General features: G+C 38.2%; 1 pseudogene; it reads right to left on the reverse strand.

Annotated features, from left to right (window-relative positions):
* LOC121931084 overlaps positions 1-13,623 on the reverse strand; it is a 56,821-nt pseudogene that overhangs the window by 37,508 nt on the left and 5,690 nt on the right.

Consider the following 13,623-nt stretch of genomic DNA (forward strand, 5'->3'; position numbering starts at 1 on the left):
ACTTTGAAATTGCACATAAAGGTTTATTCAATTCATTAAAATTATAATTTCATTGAAGAACGGAAATAGGTTCTCATCTTGTTTGCTTTTTCTTCCATTGACAGTAATTATTTCCAACAGCAGAGTCGCCAAATTCAATGCTTAACTCTGACATGAGACAATGGAAAGGGAGAAATCTCTTTTTAGAAAATAATTATAAGGCAAAAGGTATTTAGAAATATCCTTTGTGTCTTGCTTTCATTTCCCTATTATTCCTACGTTGCCTCTCTAGTGTTTATTTTGAAGTATGTAGTCTCCTTAGGGCAAAAATCTACTTTTTCATTTTTTGCAAATTCCATATGCATAAAAATAACATCTCAGAAATTTTTAGTATTTAACTAACATACTATTTAACTAGTGTATCTATTGGAGAAGGAGCCACATCATCTGCTATGGCTGAACAACAATTTTTATCAGAAAAACACATACCTTCCTCAACCAACTTCAGGCCAGCAGCTATAGCTTCATCCATTGTATTTGTTGATTCTATCAGCTAGAGAGAGAACAAAAACAACAAACATTTCTTTAAAAAGAATATAACAGCAAAATCCTATGTGTGCTTATTCTGTTCCACTGCATTCAAATTCTACACCAAGAAAAAATGATTCTTGCAACCAATTATGGGAACTGACTTCCATTTTTTCTTACTTGTGTAATTTATCTTAGTTTGTCTAGTTAAGGAGAAGTAAAAGGAACAAAGTAAGACATTATAGTTCTTCTAGTAGTCACTCAAATTATCTCACCTTCTGTCTGGCTTCTAACACTTTAGTAGACACTGCTGACAATCTCAAGCACATCTACACAGACATTAAGTGCTAGAAAACTTGCTTAAAGTAAGCAAGAAATAAACATGACTTTTTAAGGAACCAAATTTCTATGCACTGATAATTAAGATTACTAAATGTATTATTTTTGTGCTATTCTGATTTTTAAAGTACTTTATTCACTGTCTCAGCGATTCATAAAAATACTCTTCAGGTCAATATCATTTTTTCAAAGCCAGCTTTTGGTGATGAGTGAGGTATAAAGTGCCAGGGTATATGTTTTAATAAACACGCTCATAAAACATGAATTGTAGATAGCAAAGGAGTCTCAGTTTTTAACCTGCTATCAAGCCCACAACCACACAGTGCATTTAAAAGACAAGATTTGAAACAGAACATACCAACTCATAGCTAGGTTTTTGTTCCTATGCTGCATTAAGTAAGGTAATATTAGAGGCTTACTTCGTATTCTATACCAACACTGCTCAAGCAGACTAAATGAATTAATCTTCATAACCTCAGATTTGTCTTCAAATGTACCAGAAGCCTATATGTGAAGATGTTCCCTTCAAAACTGGTAACAATCCAAAATTATATTACTGTACTTGTAATAACTCTTTGTCACTCTTTTGAGGAAAAAGTTCCTTTAGTGTTTGGAGTTTGCAGTAGTTTAAATCTTCTTCTTCTTCTTCCTCCTCCTCCTCCTCCCCATCTTCATCTTCCTTTGTTAAATTTGAGCCTTGAGATGGGCCATTTCTGTGTGGAGATTGTACTGGCTTGACCACATCTTCTTCACTTTCAGAAGGTTCAGAGCTGTCATATATGAAGATAAAAAACATTTTAGTCTAAAACTGCAAAACAAAATTTTGAAGAAACATATCGAGCAACGTCTGTAGGAATGCACCTTTCAGAAACACATAATGCCTTGTCTCCAATCAAGTTCTAAGGATAGTGAGAACTACATTCCAGCCTGATCACAAACCCTTATCTACTCTCAAACCATTACACCATGCTGGTTACTTATATATTTTGTATGTAACTCAATAAATGTTTGTATACCTCTCTACAAAACCACAAGTATTGTTCAAATTGGGATTGCTCGCCTTTCCTATATTACCTCATCTGCAACACTTGTGTACCAGAAACAAGCCCTAAATTATATCTTAGAAATAAAAAAATAAAATCCCAGAACACACAGATGCAACTACGTTGTACAATATTTTGGGCCAACATTCTAAGTGTGTATCTCAGTCATGCTGTCTTATAAGATCACATCTATTCATATGATGACATGGAGACCTGGGTTTATATACCTTCACAGGTAAACAATCATATCCATATGACTTACATAATCTTGCCACCCATGCTGTACTAACTATCATTAGATTCCTAGGTAATGCTCACATACATAAAAATCCTCCTATCATACAACATAGAGTGAAATGCCTGAAGATCTTGCATGAAAAGTGGAGCATGAATATGAACATGAACACCCACACACCACTCAATAATGCCCTTGGGTCACATGAGAGAACTGGTAGACAAACTTTTTTGGACAACCAAAGATCATTATATGAACCAGAAAAAAGGGCAACCAACCAATAGTTTTAACACACACACCCCAACTAGAAATGAGAACTTCAGTATAACAGCATTGGAAAACTTGTGTTCCTCCAGATTTGCTAGACTTCAATTTCTATCATCCTGTGCTAGTCTGACCAATGATAAACCATAACAGGAGTAGCAGTTCGTCTGTATGTGGAAGGCCAGAAGTTCCTCCACCTCATTGTATCATAATATCAGAGACCAGCAAAGTGGAGAAAAGCTCTTTAAAAGAAGGTGTTAAATGTGTATCAATTTGCTTTAGATTTGCCTTGGGTGAAAGTATTAAATATTTGGGTTGACTGTAACAAGCACTTCCAAAGCCCCATTCATTTCTCTGAAAAGTTAATACACAAGTCATTATCTTCTGCATCTTTGATAGAATAGAATCCTTGAGGGCATGTTGAAATGCACATCTAATTACCAAGTTGTTGTCACTTATAATCTCTTTTTCTTGAAGATGTTGTGTAATTAAAGAACATTAAAAAAGTATTAGCACACCCAAAATGAAGCTCTACAGAAAAAGTCAAAGATACTTATTTTAGAAATTCTTTTGAACACATGGTTTTGGAGAATGATTCTCAAATGATTTAATGAATATTGTTCTGAGAATAATTTTCATATAGAATTAAATTAAAATTCAGAATGAAAAAGATACACACAGCTGTTAGGAAAGGTTTTTAAATGAACAGTGTTTGCTTCAGTATTTAAAATTCATTACTTTGCTTCCAAGAGTATAGAAATTATGAGGGATGTGATCCATTATATTATGATTCTACAAAATCTTGTATGGGCAGTCTTCATAGCATGCTTGTAGAAAGCCAATATAATGTACAGTACTGGTTTCAGTACCAGACTAGGGCTCTGGGAAACCAGGGTTTAAATCTCCACTCAGCCAAGGAAACCCACTGGGTGACTGCAGGCAAGCCACACTCTCAATCATTGAGGAATGTAATGACAAAATTCCTCAGAATAAATCTTGTCAAGAAGAGGCTATCACAGGGTATCCATAAAATTCAGAATCAGCTTGACAGAATGTATAAAATATGTCTGTCTTTGACTAAGGATATGGGAATTTAGTGAAAAGAAGGGGCTTGGTTTATTTATTATACTGTATATACTCATGTATAAATCTAGAAATTTTAGTCAAAACTTTGCCCCCCCCAAAACAGAGTCAACTTATCCATGGGTCAATGTAAGTATTCTGCTTTAATTCTTATATAAAAAAGGAACCATCCTTTGTGAAAGGCAAGAATATAATCTATCCTGGAAGCATTAAACCCACTCTACTGTCTCATCCATCCCACCTGTAGTGTGGACAAAACCAGTTATGCCTGATGGAATCCTTCAGGATTTTGTAGGTTTTTTGGCATCATTTTTCTTTGTTTCATCCTTTAAATTCTTTATTTCATGCTCCTAAGTTTTACCCTCGATTTATCCATGGGTCATATCAAAATCCCTAATTTTGTCCTCAAATTTGCCCTCGACTTACACATGAAGTCAACTTATAGTCGAGTATATACGGTAATTATATCCTGCATTTTCATATAGTATTCAGGGCACAGAAAAGTCATTTTAGCTATCTCTCTTCAGCTATAAATATAAAGCTACCCAGTCCAGCTGCCTTGTTTAAGATACACTTCTAGAGACGGGGCTGAGTTGTGCATGCAGCAGCTGCATGTTACAGGCACTCAGTTTTCCTTACAAATCAGACAACACTGTATATATCCCCTTTCCCTACCTGATCTGAGCTGTCTCAATTGCAGGCAGTCAGCAGTGGTAATTACTTATTGTGCTTGCCTAGCTTTAGCCTGATATGAACCCTTGTTAAAGGTAGTCTCTGCCTCTGATGTATTCCAAGATGTTGCCTGTTTTTTGTTTTCTCTTCTCCTGAGGATAACGGGTGGGGAAAGGTGAGGACACAGAACAAACGTCTAGCCATTACCTCCCACAGACCCAGAACCTACTGGGTCAATGTCTGTAATATCTGCTGTGTGGACAATGTTCAAAGAAAAGGGGCTATAATGTAGCAATGCCACACACATCCTCGATGAACAAGATTCAAGGTTCATGTCCCAGCATCTTGTTAAAAGGTTCTTAGGTGATAAGACTAAGATAGATCTCTACCTGATACCCCAGTGACTAAAGGGTAGGACTTTATGCAGGACTTTAAAGGGCCCAGGAAGGTCCTTGGGATGCTAGTGACACTCCCAAAGGCCCTGACAATCCCCCCCCCGGGGAAAAAAAAATAAATCCACAAGAAGCCTTTTCAAAACAAAAACCCCCCCCAGCGGGGGGGGGGGCTATTCCATGTTGTTTCAGGGTGCTCCCCACACTAAAACTGCCACCCAGCTTGAGAAGCAACTGAAAATGAGTTCTTGTGACTCTGGACAATAGAACAGCACAGCCACAAATCCAGCAGCAACCCTGCAGACTCCACAGCGTGCCCACTGTCGCTCCACTTGCCATCCTATGGAAGCCTGGTTCCATCCTATAGATGCCTGCAACTGTAGTCTAGGGGTGGGCATTTAGAATTCCTAGCCAAACTACAAATCCTGAGATTCCATAAGATGTAGCCATGGTAGTTAAAGTGGAATCACAGTGTTATATTTGTTTTGTGTTGCCCAGGGCGATATAAATCAAGGCAATGTACATGGCGGTAAAGGTGGTAGCTTGAGACAGGAGACTGAGGTTGTAGTCCTCACGCAGCCATAAACTCACTGGGTGATCTGGGACCAGTTGTTCTTTCTCATCCTGACCTACTTCACAGAGCTATTTTGAGGATAAAGCAAACAGAGCCACATCTTTCACTTTGAGATAAGGAAAGGTGGGATATAAATGTAACCAATTAAAAAAAAAAACCACTGGATGTTCTTGGGCAAGTCACGTACTCTCAGCCAACGGCATGCCTCCTTTGAAGAAACGTGCCTAGAAAACCCTATGATAGTTTCTCCTTAGAGTTGCCATATGTAAAGAAATGACTTTAGTGACACACAACAAACAAACAAATGGTTATGGCTTATTCAACAGATTTATATATTTTTGATTGTTACTTCCTCATATATTGCATAAATTCCTCACACATAAACACCCAATTATCATTCATTCCTTATATACAGTGGACCCTTGTTATACACTGGGGTTTGGTTCCAAGATCTCCCGTGTATAACAAAATCCGTGGATGCTCAAATCCCATTAAATATAATGACATAGCAAAAATGGTGTCTCTTATAAAAAATGGAAAATCAAGGTTTGATATTTGAAATTTATACTTTTTTGAACATTTTAAAACCGTGTATGTTTGAATCCATGTATAAGAAGGGCTGACTGTATTACAGAAACAACATTGCAAATACAACCAATAACTCATATATATACAGAGATGAGCTAAGCAGACCAATGGTATTACCTGGTATACCACTTCATCATACAGTGATAGCCCTCATCCCCTAAGAGTTATGTCAAGAACAAATGGTTCCTATCACTCTTGCCATCTCCAAAGGTTAAATGTCCACAAAACAGTGAAGCTAACTTCGTACATGATTTGAAGTAACTATCTCTGCATGTAGATAAACACAAATACACATATTTTTAAATTCAGAATGCAAAAACTCAGGGGCAGACTTTTCTATAAACACTCACTGTTTACTTTACTGAGTAGATATGTGATGGAAAACCACACTTCATTCAGTGGGTCTGAGATTGATTAAAAATAACATTTACAGTGCAAGTCTTATACATATTTACTCAGAGCTTCCAGTGAATTCAAGAAATCTTATTCCAGGTATGTGAGTACAAGACAACAGCCTTGTTATTATTATTATTATTATTATTTTGTATTAAGAAGTTGCCATCTGGTAAAAAGGAAGCATTCAGAAATATGGGCTTAACATGACCTTGCAGATATAACTAGGGAATCCAATTTGATAGACTAATTCACAGATAATGAAAAAGGAATTATAATAGCTTACATTATAATTATATCCTTCCTAGGAGCAGTGGGCTGCTTTGCATGAGTGTATTTTGCTGGCACGACCTCTTCCTCGCTTTCTGATGACAATTCAATAACATCTTTCCGATATTTAAAAAAAGATGACTGTGTTGTCCGCTTAGCTTCAGGTGTTTCTGGAACACTGGAATCATCTTTGGAGGCATTTTGAAAGAGAAAGAATATGTATCATACATAGAGATCAAATTTCTTACTATTATTTAGGTATTACTAGAAATAATTGTGCTGATCAAATATAAGTTGCGCTTTTCTGCTACTTTTGAATTAAAATTGGTTTATTAAATAGTCTCTGCTTTGGGGTATATTTTACATATAAACTAACTGTCCAGAAAATATATATTAGAAGTTGGGATACAAATATGATAAATAAAAATCTGGTCCAACATATGCCATGCTGACAGCCTCAGCTTAACTTTAAAAAAAAGTCTCCAAACTCTATAGTTTTAAAAATATGTAGTGGGGTGTTTTTTTTAAAAAAATGTTTATTGTCTATATATGAAGTCAAATACCAGAGAATGCCTGCACAGGTCTCTGGGTATTGAAGGGCATTCAGCGTCTCCTTTGCTACTATCAAGTCACAGCAGAAAGCAGGACAGAGAGAGAAATAAAAAGTTGATGGTTCCCACTACTGTGTACAACTTTAAAAAAAACAAAGAGCTGTCTTGGTTCTTTTCAGGACTAGAAATATTATGATCCTGGAGGTATGCAAGACTAAATAGGAAAGAAGGCAACACAGACAAATGGACTGCAGCTGCAGAATGGGGTTGCTGTCTAACAGAGGTTTATGGGAAATAAATTTAAAATGTGAAATTGCTTAAGAGATGCTTGCTGGAAACTTCAATAAATCTAGAGCTTTTATAACCTCAAAAATAAGTCCCCAACACAGAAAATGACTATAAAGCAAGAACTTTGTAAATAGAAGGTATGACATACCCCCTGACATGCAGATAGTTTATTGCAAAATGATAGCAACAACATGCAATTGTAGAGATTTAGGATGGAGGGATGAATATATATATATATATATATATATATAGATAGATAGATAGATAGATAGAGTGTGTGTGTGTGTGTGTGTGTGTGTGTATATATATGCATATGTATAAAAAAGAATTTGCTGCTTATAGTGCTGCGAATGTTGAACCAGATGCAACTCTCAGATATCTGCTCTATTTCATAGTAAAATGAGGTTACCACCATTTAATAATTAGGCCATGGTACCACCTAGTCACTGACTCATTTTACCATTACTGAGGCTGATTAAAAGACATGCTAAATTAAATTGTAGAACACTTGCATTGGACTACCCAATAACTCGGGACTGAGCCATAGTTAGTATACCACACTGCCTAAATATTGTTTTATTTCTGATTAGAGTAAATCTTTGGAATCCATTAGATTTCTTTATATGTTGACTCAGCATCCAACAATTGATTATGTATATTCTAGTTGTGTCTAGCCAACAGGATCTGGTTAAATAGTATAGGGAATTGAGTTGGAGCACAGGGATTGTTGTTGGGTGAGCGTAAAATCCTATAGTTGGCTTCTGATCGCTAAGCCAGAGCACAACAGAAACAGGAACTTCCAACTTAGGTAAGGAAAAACACAGTTTGACAGTTCAATGGGAAATTCTTATTACTACCAGCTAACACCCAATAGCAACAGTATTTGTTTAAAATTTGCCAACCCATATTTTTAATAGAAGCCTTTCAGTGACACAAACCTAACTGTGTGGTAAAGCAACATTTGCACACAGGTGCACTAGTAACATGTTTCATGTTTAATTCTGAGTGTCCCATAAAAGATAAAACTGGAATTTCACCTTTTAAAAAAAATCATGATTCATATAGTGTGTTTAAAAAATATTTCAATCACATGCCTGAAAATTAGCAGCCTTGAATCTTAGTGTATATATTTTGGCCTACATATATTTGCTTGGAATTAAGGTTTCTTTCATTAATAGAAATATAATCTACAATATTAGGTTTATGAAACTTGCAATATCTGGACTGTTCAGCTATAGTCAGAAGTCAGATAAAAGAGATTTATTTATTTTTAAAGAGATTTGAGTGAAGTACATGTTAGTTTTGCTGAGTTGAACCCAACAACTTCTAGGTATTAATTATAATCTCTACCACCATTGAGAAACATTCCCTCACAACAGAGTCTGCAGAGTAGTTCAGTTTCAAACTGTAAATTTAAACAGCTTTTACATTTCATCTGCAAAAAACAGATCAATTACATGTATTTCAGGGTACTTCATAGTACCACAAAATGTTAATTGCTTCATGAGGGGGATTTCCGTGCTTTTATAAAGTAGGGTTAAAATATGCAAATAAATAAAAAGGTTAATGTTGCCTGAAGATTCTGCTTTGTTCCAAAGTTGATAGCCATAGGTTCCCACGATGGGTAAAACAGAAAACTATGGTTAATTACAGATGACTGAATTTTATTCAGACATAAAATTAAGAGAGAAGAGATAGGATTGTGTGTGTAAGCCCATACAGGCTTAGGAAGAGATATGACTGCTGTTTATACATGAAGTTAAGTTGACCTCATGGATGCATTGAGGGCTGGTTTGGGGCCAACATTATGGATTCTGATATGACCTGTGGATACATTCAGGGTAAAATTAGGGGCATGTGACAAAGGATCTAAGGAATGAAGCAAAGGAAAACACTGCCAGAGAACTTACAAAATTCAAGTAGGCATAACTGTTTGTGCTTATACTAAAGGCTGAATGGATGAGAGAGTATTGGGGGAGGGGGTCAGTGCTTCCAGAACAAATTACACTCTTGCCTTTCACCAGGGTTCCTTAAAAAAAGAGAGAGTTAAACTTACATTGCCCTGTGGATAAGTCAACTCAGGTTTTTTGGGTTAATTTTTTGACTAAAATTTCTAGACTTAAACATGAGTACTGTATTTTCCGACATATAAGATGACTGGGCGTATAAGACAACCACCAACTTTTCCTGTTAAAATAGTTTGGAATATACTCGCCAGACTACCCCTCTTCCAACGGACACCAAATAAAAATTTAAAAAACATCAGATTTGATTTCAATATGGTAATTTTAATTCAAATACTTATGACATACAAGTACTTAGCAGAAAAACTTGTTGTATACAAACCCTGCTTGGTTTGGTCAGCTCTCCCTGCCTGCCCATCCCTCCCTGTCTCCAAGACTATTACAGCGGTAGCGCAAACACGGTTCTTTTTTCCATACTCCAGGCGTCCCGGACACTTGCAGCTTGCTCTGCCCATCACTTACACCTTCCCGGTCAGGTGGCCCCTCACTTCGTCATCGGGACCACGTTAAGTCACTTCTTTCCACGAATCCTGGTGAGTGGATTTTCTTCTATTGTACAGCACCGCCCTTGCTGCTTTCATACAGTCACTGAATATGGCGGGGATGTGGCCGTTTTTAGCTCCCCTTACCATATACGGCAACCACCAATTCTCCAGTCTAGCTCAGAAGTTTCAGTACCCACCCTATAAGTCGACCCCCGACTTTTGAGAAGATTTTCCTGGGTTAAAAAGTAGTCTTATACGGCAGAAAATACAGTAGAGTCTTGATTATCTGACATAAACGGGCCGGCTGATAGTCAAATAATCGAATATGTCGGATAATCCATATTGTCTCCAATGACGGTGCATGCCTGCACACGCGCACCACCATTGACGATAAAAGTCCCTCGCCTCCCTTCCCTTCCTCCTTCCCTCCTTGGCGGCTTGGATCTCCTCAGCCCGCAGGGCCCAAGCCAAGCGCACAGTCCTCTCCTTCGTGGCAAACTCCACTTGGCGCCTTTTCTGTTTGGGGGCGTGTCTGGGGCGCAGAAAGGCCACTGCCACACCCCCAAGTTATCCGACAGTCAGATAATCTGGAATGTCGCATAACCAAATGTCGGATAACTGATACAGTACTGATATACGGTCATTGGCAAATATTGCTTTTCATAGCCTAATGTGTGAAACAGGGTCAGATGCAACTGGAACATTCTTATCTCAGCTTTCCAAAGCTTACTACTAAATGAGGACGAGGCAAGCTTGTAGAATTTGTAATCTTAAAAGCACTTGAAGAATTCTTGGAATAGAGGTTTTATCTCCAGTAAAGGGAAGGAGTGAGATTTTTCAAACAAGTACACCATGTCATCTAGCCTGAGCAACACCCTGATTTTGATGTATAAAACCCTGAACCATTTAGGACCCAGACACCAAAGAAGCAATCTTATAAATAATAAATAAATAATAAATAATTTATTTCTAACCTGCCCAATCAACAAGGAATCCGGGCGGTTAACAACAGTGAAGATACAATAAAAATACAATAAAAACAAACTAATCCCTTCCCAGCCCCCCAGCAATACAAAGTAGCCAATAACAATAAGCAATATCCATACAGTGGCAATCAATAGGAAAACATAAGAACATTACAAGTCAAACAAGGTTCAAGAAAATCTTTCCCCAACCCCTCAACAAGTCCACATAAAAACAATATTAAACAAATTAAATATAAACGTAACATAGAACCTAATAGAAAAACATAAAAATAGAAATTACAATATGTCAAAATAATCCATATAACATAATAAACATTAAAAATGACAATTTATCAGAATTAATTAAAAAACAATTATAACAGATCAAAGTTCAAAGGAGGCAAAAACAGTTTCCACGACCGCCTGCCAGGCCAATGCCCCAGGAGCCGACACAGGTGCCTCCTCTCTTCCTCTTCCAAGTGAGGGACCGATGGCGTGGGTGGTAGGGGAAGGCACAAGCAGAGGTTTTGAGGCCTCTGCCAGGCCAGTGCCCCAGCAGCCGACACAGGTGCCTCCTCTCTCCTCTTCCAAGCGAGGGATCGATGGAGTGGGTGGTGGGGGAAGGCACAAGCGGAGGTTTTGAGGCCTCTGCCAGGCCAACAGCCCAGGAGCCGACACAGGTGCCTCCTCTCCTCCTCTTCCAAGCGAGGGACCGATGGCGTGGGTGGTGGGGGAAGGCACAAGCAGAGGTTTTGAGGCCTCTGCCAGGCCAACGGCCCAGGAGCCGACACAGGTGCCTCCTTTCCTCCTCTTCCAAGTGAGGGACCGATGGAGTGGGTGGTGGGGGAAGGCACAAGCGGAGGTTTTGAGGCCTCTGCCAGGCCAACGCCCCAGGAGCCGACACAGGTGCCTCCTCTCCTCCTCTTCCAAGCGAGGGACCGAAAACAATAAAATCTTCCTTTTATTGTTACGCCTGTAACTTCTTACATACCAAGGACAGCCCTTTAGCTGAACGAACACCTAATCTTGCCTCAACAGAATTTGTAACAGAGCTTTCTCTGTGATGGTAGTCTACTTGTGCAATAGTTTCCCCAGAAAGTTCAACTGGTATCATCATCACTATCATCATCATCATCTATTTATATCTTGCGTTATCCCAATAATGGGATTTAAGGTGGCTTACAACGTATTAAAACAATACAGATTAAAACTTCAGACACAGACGTCAATAAAAAAATAAACTTTCTTCATCTTTTGGTTCCCAGTGAAAACAATATTTTTCAGTGGCCCTCTGATTAAACAGCTGGGCCTATTAGTTCATAGGGATTTTTAAATTCTGATGTGGAAGAATGAAATAAACATTTTATTAATCAGTGATAACTATATCATAACTTCCAGACCCAAAGACACTCAACTATTTTGACATAACTGAATCCTACACCCAAGGAAATAATGTGCCTACTCATCCCTGTAAAGAAATCTAAAAATATTTTTTTCATAAATAAGCAAAATACCCTGATCCAAAAAACTTACAGAATAGAATAATTTTAGCAGAATGATGAAAACTGCAGTTCAACAAATCTGGATGGCAGCAAGTTGAAAAAAGATGATTTACAGGGTTCTGGATTAACAAAACAACAAATAACTTTTTAACAATATCCCAATATCCCACTAAGAAAAACCTGTCTCTGGTTGATTTTGGTATGATTTAAACTAATCATAAATCCAACACAGTTCAGCAAGAAAAACCTTGCCTTGTCCAAAAATCAACCATGATCAACTGTTGCATTTTTGGTCTTCAAAAACCACATGTAAGTTATACACCAAAGCACATCACTTAGTGCATTTGCACAAAACAATATGCCAGAATTACTAAGAATTCAGGACTCTTGTAGAACCTTTGAGACTAATTGAGAGAAAGAATTTTGTAGCATAAGCTTTCATAGTCTGGGTCTACTCACTCTGATAGACTGGAGCCTGAAACAGATGAGCAAAATAAAGTGCCTTCTGGGCACCTGGGGGGGGGGAGTGGTGTTCAAACGATGCACCCCCCCAAACTGCATGGAACTTGTGCCAAGGCTGCCCAAACCCAGCCATAAAAGGAACAGCAAAAAAGCCAGTCCTTGTCGGGAGCCCATTAAGGCCTGTGGCAGAGGCCCGCTTTAAGAGTGGGCTATGCAGTTGCTGCGGTCCCAGGGTGATTACTGGGCAACTACACCCTCTGGCCACTTTTTCCTGCTCATCTGCATGATGATGACTCTGATGAAGTAAACCCAGTCTACAAAAGCTTATGTTATGAACATCTTTCTCCCAGTTAGATTCAAAGGTGCTACAAGTTCCCTTTGCATACTGACTCAGTCTAACCACAGCTGTGTCTTCAAATAAGAATTTAGGCCTATCATCTATGCAAACAGCATACTGCTAAATACTATCTGACTGGTACTGCTTGGTTCTTCCCATCAGGAGGTGTGGCAAATCTAACAAGGGAAGCACCAACACTAAATGTGTAGTGTTACTCCTAGTTTGTTGCTTCCCATCAAGGAAGAATTAGTAACTAAGAAAACAACACGGTTTTGCAATCCTAGCTTTGCAATTCCAATGAAAAAAGAGACCACATTATAAATGATCCATGATTTCCAAAAGTCATGGAAGCAAAAACATGGCAAAAATGGATGCCTATGGTGCCATCTAAAAGCTTATCTAACCTGGCAAGTTAAAACAAGACAATCAATTTACCATTTGGTTAAAATCATTTACAGTGGTGCCTCGGGTTACGAAATTAATTCGTTCCGTGGCACCGTTCGTAACCCGAAAAGCCTTCGTAAGCCGAATTGCCATAGGCGCTAATGGGGAAAAGCCGCGATTCCGTGCGAAAAAGCCGAAAAAAGCACCAAAAGTTGGGGAAAAGCCGCGATTCCGTGCGAAAAAGCCGAAAAAAGCACCAAAAGTT

The sequence above is a fragment of the Sceloporus undulatus genome, chromosome 5 (assembly GCF_019175285.1).
Source record: "Sceloporus undulatus isolate JIND9_A2432 ecotype Alabama chromosome 5, SceUnd_v1.1, whole genome shotgun sequence".
Taxonomy (NCBI): domain Eukaryota; kingdom Metazoa; phylum Chordata; class Lepidosauria; order Squamata; family Phrynosomatidae; genus Sceloporus; species Sceloporus undulatus.